This window comes from Saccostrea cucullata, unplaced genomic scaffold (assembly GCF_032062105.1).
Source record: "Saccostrea cucullata isolate Sc308-1 unplaced genomic scaffold, CSIRO_AGI_Scuc_v1 ctg6396, whole genome shotgun sequence".
In the NCBI taxonomy this organism is placed as follows: Eukaryota; Metazoa; Mollusca; class Bivalvia; order Ostreida; family Ostreidae; genus Saccostrea; species Saccostrea cuccullata.
Genome location: NW_026929364.1, coordinates 25870 through 32563, shown reverse-complemented (window position 1 = coordinate 32563; position 6694 = coordinate 25870).

Genomic DNA, 6694 nt, shown 5'->3' with positions numbered 1-6694 from the left:
AATATAGGGTTTTCCAGTGAAAGCTGTCGAAAATTTGAACATCGGTAATTTCTTTTTTCTCCCAAGAAAACTTTATTAGTCCGGACTAATTAGCTTAATTCAATTTTTATTGGTCCGAATGAAAATGTATTAGTCTGAGACTAACGGACTAACGTTAATGTCGAACCCTGACAGGTGTCTTCCTTGTGACAAGACCTTTCTTTGGGTACCACAAGATTTGACCTCTTGACCTTGACCTTGGAATTTTACTCAATTTTGCAAATAATATTACACATTACTTTTGAACATTTGGTGCTAGGGCTTTCATTTGTCAATATGGGCATTCATTGTGACAAGACCATTCCATGGCTATAAATGTTTTTACCTTGACCTTAGAGTTTGATCGGCGAGCAAAACATTAAATGTAAAATACAGATTATTTAGGATTTAGACGCTCAATTTTATCTTTGCTTGAACAGTTACTATATTAATGATATCAAATGTTATACAGTGTAGTTAAGAAGATACATACAAATGGTCATTTTTTCCACAAACTATTATTCAATGGAATTTACTTCCCCAGTCTGCTGTCCAAGCCACTAACGTCAACATTTTTAGAGAACAGCTAACCCCAGCTGTTCTCAACACTATCATGTAAAAAGTTAAACAGTTAAATTTCTTTTAATCACTAATGTAAATAAAAGCACATTTCTTTTTTTTAAATTGTTTCTATTTATATAAGTTAGGTCACGCATGCGCACCAACAAGTATTCTTCAGCACCCTGAAGTTTTGTTGTATACCAGAAGAAGAGAACAAACTAATTAGGTTTACTGAACATGCTTTGGTTATTGCAATATAGTAATATTTTCCTTCCTAATCTTAATTATTTGGTATTCATACCTGCAAGAACCTCTACTAATATGACTTTATAAGCTGTATCCTTTTTCATAACATAAGGAAACAATTATTTCAATGTTTGTGTGATTAAAGTCAATTCTAACTTGTAGATATTAAACATTGTTAAACATTTCCTTTTACAGAAGGTTTTTATAAATTTCTTCCTGTTTCTGAATTTCCTGCATATTAAATGTTAGATACACTGTGTATGTATGTGTCGTCAATTCAGTGTATAAATAATAGACTGACCATTGGTATGAAAAACGTCAGTCAGCATTTGACTCAGTGATAAATTTTATTTGCTGACAAGGTCATTGTATCAACCATAGAACTTACGAAATGATGACTTTAAACGAGACAGTTGATATTCCTGTTTCATCAACTTGTTTGTCAATAATTTACCTTGTTTAGGAAATTGTTCATACGTAGAGCACACTCATGCGTATCGAATCAACTGAGATATATATACTCCGTATGCAGGTGACGAAGGTATATTGCTGCATAAGTAAGGGAAGTTGACAATAGAAAAGTTAAAGCCATCGCGTAAAACAATCCATAGAGTTCTTAATGTCAACATGGTGTGTAAATTTGAAGCAAGAAAAACGTTGAGAAATTAAGTTTGAGTTTTGCCATTTTATCATTATGGATTATTTTTAATTAGGATAAAAATCATATATATATAATCTCAAAAAGGTTTGCTATGATTAATTTGGTCATAAGTTATTTCCAGTGTATTTTATTCTGTATTCTTCAAAATCATTTGGTAGCGGATCCGCGGTGATTTGCTACGGGACATATTCTAATTGTGGTGAGGGGGTAAGAGCTTGTCCTGCACAGGAAACAGTCAGATTATTCAAACTAAATTGTTCCCAGCTTGTTTAAATGCCTTAATGCTACAAAAATATATATAGAGTTAAACAATGCCATAGACGGTAAAGCAATCAACCTGATGTATTTCTGTGTGGAGTCACTAACAAATCCGATTTTAACTTGCCTTACACATGTTACAGTTGTACAAAAGCATTATTAGTCAGCCCGCGGGCTGACTAGTTATGGTACGAAGAACTTCCAATGCGCTTGCGTGACCTTGAATTCTGGGAGTGGTTCTGCAGTAAATCACTCCTGCTAATTTTATTTCAGTAAAATCAATATAGATTATAAACCAACAAATACCTGTTCAGTGCTCCAAGTTGCATTTACTTTTAGGTCGCTAAATGGCGACCTAAAATCTTTTTTGGTCGCCATTTCAGAATTTCTGGTCGCCATAAACAATTTTTTCACTCGCCATGATGAAAACATGTAAATAACACATTAAAAACAATGAACTAACTTCCACATGTGTTATGTTTTCATTAAATCAAAGATTATTAATTACTGTGACTAGCAACTAGCAAAAGATTTCGATTTCTTATTAAATACAACCACCCTTTGTATAGTACATAGAAGAACACAAGTAATCTGATTCTATAATTAGAGTTTAATCAAAAGAAAATAAACTTTGACAGTTGTTGAGACAGGACTTTGCCAATTGTTTCTCGTGTTTACCTGTTTACTTTCTACTGATGTATCTTACTCATAACTCAGTCATTATCAATGCTGCCAAAACACTTAATTGTGATATGCAAGCCATTGACCAAATGCTCTAATAACAAAGTCAGAGAAACTCTAGAAAGTTTACGACGTTTGGATGCCATTCTCTCAGAAATTTTTTGTATATGTTTCTGGTTCTATCAAACTTCACTATTACAGCATGCTGTCATAACATTACGTGATCTGAGTCCATACAACGCTTTGTAAAGTGTGTTAAAGTATATATCTTCAAACGTTCTCTTGATAGAGAATCTTGAAAATGTAAATCTCGATCCCGATCTTAAAAAAATGGACGTTGCCAGTCCAAATTTTCTCAGTCGCGAAAATGCGACTTAGTTTTAATTTCTAGTCGCAAAACCAATTTTTTGGTCGCAAATGCGACCGTTTTAGTCGCAACTTGGAGCACTGCTGTTTAACACCAAGGCAATCTGTAAATTTAACTCAAAAAGGAATATCCCGATGCTAATTTTTGTATAGAAGGTTTCAAACAGTTTACTGGTTCGCATTAATTTAACTGGTTCGCACCTGATCATGTGTTCTACGCCAATCTCTACCCAGAGTTATCGTTCCACTTATACCGTTGTAGTGAAGCGAACGACAACTCTGGGTAGAGATTGGTTCTACGCAGCAAAGCACACAGTTGCTACTGTTGGATGAATTTAGTGTTTGTCGCGTCAATTGAAGCTCTTTTATAAAATATATTGAAGGTACTTTACTTATGTATTTAAATCTACAGCACAAACATTGGTTTATTACATATTTTTAGCTTTTCAGTTTTTACTGCTTTTACTTTCGTTTTCACTACAAATCATTTCGATCCCGATGCTAAATAGCGGACAGACTTGTTAAGTCATACAAAAGATACTTCGGAAAGTAAACACAACTGGCTAAGCTTGCTCGTTTGTTGCCCCCCGCTGAAATTAGAGAATATCAATTTCAGTCTGTCTGTCCGTTCATCTATAGTTCTGTCTGTCTGTAACACTTTCACTTTCCCGCAATATTGCGTGAAGTCTTTGGGCTTTTGCAGTGAAATTTTACACAACTGTTTACACCTTATATGGCCTTTGGAAGACCCTCTTGATTTTGAGGTCAAAGGTCAAGGTATTAAATTCAGAAATTCTGTCTGTTTAAACACTTGTTTTCGCGCGATATCTCTATAAACATTGAGCTTTTGCAATGAAATTTTATACCAAAACCCCCTATGGCCATATACATGATATATATGGCGTAAGGAATATACCCCTGTGTATTTTGAGGTTCAAACGTCAATGTCATAAATTCATACTTCTGTGTGACTGTGTAAAACTTTCATTTCCAGTCAATATCTCAAGAAGGTTTGAGTTTTTGCAATTAAATGTCATAAACCATAACTCAATATGGCCATGCACTGGAACCACCCCCCCCCCCCGATCTGCGCATGCTTTTTTATCCGTAAATTGGCTTGTTTTTCATAAACTACGACCTGATGATCTAGGTTGTGGCAATCATATTTATGAATTAATAGGTTTATTATATTAAAAGAGGTCTGATAAATGAATTAATAGGCAAGAGTGATTCAACCGGCGGCATGATAAACTCTAACAAAGATGATAGTGAAGCTTATTGGGCTCCGTTTTGTTAAAAATGGCATAATGTCCATATATCCCCCTCCCCCTAAAATCTTATAGATCTGATAATGAGATTTTAGGTTTATAACCTCTTTGAATTATGTTACGTAAATTTGAACTTCATTGTTTATACATACTTTCCGTTCTTTTGATTTTGAGATAAAAAATGCAAGAATCTGCATGCACAAATGCTTCTGTTTCTAATTAAAAAAAGATTTGTTTTTAAAAATTTAGAGATTTATTTTGTATATTGTTTAATGGACGTTGAGATTAAATACTGTTCGTTATTTCCATATCCTTCTTGAAGGCATTTTTTTTCAGTTTTCTATGATTCTTTAAAATATTATCACAGAGAAGAAAATCCACTGGCTGACTCTCTAAGCTTTTTTTAAAAGCTAAACTTGTAAGCTAACTGATGCGAGTTCTTGAGAACATAAGCTCCACCAGGAACCAAAAGGAATGACGATGATGTGAGTTCTACTTCATATAATTAATTACCTATGAGGAGACTCACTGGGTCATTCAATGCATCCCTACCACTACCCCCCTGCCTTATACTGCGCCCTCCCTTTACGAAATTCCTTGATCCGCCACTGAAGTTCTACATCGTATAATTGTTTACCTATGAGGAGAACCTGTCCGCGTCCATGGACCGTGACGATGAAATCATGCGTGACATCCCTTATCGTATACAAGTCTTTTGTTTTCCCAGAATCTGTCATTTTACCAACATTTCCTTCGTTTTCCTCATATCAGTCACATGTTTGAAATTTCCCTTCTTTTGCTGAAGAGCTACTTTCATTTTCGTTGGCGGGAAATTTTCGAAATTTGAAAAAAAACATACCTCTATATAATATGGTTCACGGTGTGACCGTTGGGGCGAGCGCAGTTGTGACCATCAAAAATACTCTGGGATTTCCGAATTTCCTCTGTTCTTACACGTTAGTATATTGAGCTCGCTTCGCGACGCTCGCTATAATATATGCATGTATTATGATTGATTGAACTATCGTTTTAAGCTGAGTCAGCAATATTTCATCCATATACAAATATATACTCAGTAGCTGTTGTATTGACACTCAATCTGAGTACACACCACGAAAACAACGAAAATTAAACCCTCATGAAAATAAGTGAAGAAGAAGATAAATAGCCCTTTCGGTTTTGGTCGTGGATATCGCGCGCGGCCTCTCAGTGGGGATGCAGGGGTACCAGGTTCGATTCCCAGACCACCCATACATGCATTTTCTCCCTCCCTGGCGGTTACAGATTTATCGTGCTCGGTAAATAAGATTTCTGTGAAGTCGATATATCTATGCATGGATTGACGGAATGAAAGGGCTACTTTTGTTATATTATTTTTTTATAGAGATTGACAAAGCAAAATTTGAAAATAACGAAAGTAAGTAGGCAGTCAGTTATTTGATATGACAGTTTGAAGTCGTCGCGCGTTTATATTTAACATTCATATAATAGTATAGAATTAAAACAGGATGTTTTAAATGTTTAACAAGATATTGAAGCGGAAAGCTGTTTTCCATATATTTTTATTTAGCAGAAGTTATCGCCCTTGTCGTTATTAATTACTTATTGTATGCATCAAAAATAAATACTTAATTAGTTTTGAATTTGAATTAAAGTTGTCAACTAAAATCATTGTATGTTACTTTAGTTAGGTTACTAAAGACTGGTTAACTGGAAGCTTGATTAGTGTTTTAATTAGTTTGAAAATAAATAATCACTTAGTATTTTATATGGTACTTAGGTTATATAAAGTTTTTACTGCCAATTAGTCGAGATCGTATTAAGAGATATAACTCAACAAACCTGTGTAAGTGCATGTAAGTGTGCAGACTTCCCTGTTTATATTATACTGTGATAAGTGTGCGGTGTTACAACGCGAAATGTAATAACAACGTGAAATGTAATAAGCCTGGATTATTACATTTTGCGTTATTACATTTTGAGTCGAGATCAACACAAAATGTAATAACGCAAAATGTAATAACACGATTTTAAGATAATTACATTTTGCGTTATTACATTTTGCGTCGAGATTAACGCAAAATGTAATAACGTCATTTTTCGTTGTTACATTTTGCGTTATTATATTTTTGCACTGTAGACAAAGCAAAATGTAATAAACAATATGTAATAAAATAAAACAAATTTTTTTGGACAGCGGTTAACAAATAAGATCATAAAATTAATCCAAATAAATACATGTAACCAACATGGGAAACACGCTGTTAAAATATTTAGAACTAAAACTATGAGACCAACTATATGTATAGGGCTTTTACGGATATAAATACATCTAAATGTATCGTTTTTCTGACTCTGATTTAGTTATATTGAATGCACTGTATTTATACACTTACTCAAAAGTTAAGGACCACTGACTTTTATGTGATAATTGAAAGTAAAAAAAAATATTTTGATTGAATAAATTCAGATTTACTGGTCAAACATATACGCTTATTTATCACTTGTTTTTATGTTACCTGGATAGCTCTGTTTAAATACTTGTAAAACCGGTTTCTTCAAGGCTATCAATGCGTGTTCGAACAATCCAGTTTTCAATTGTATTCACATCAATGTTCGCATTAGCTTTATCGAT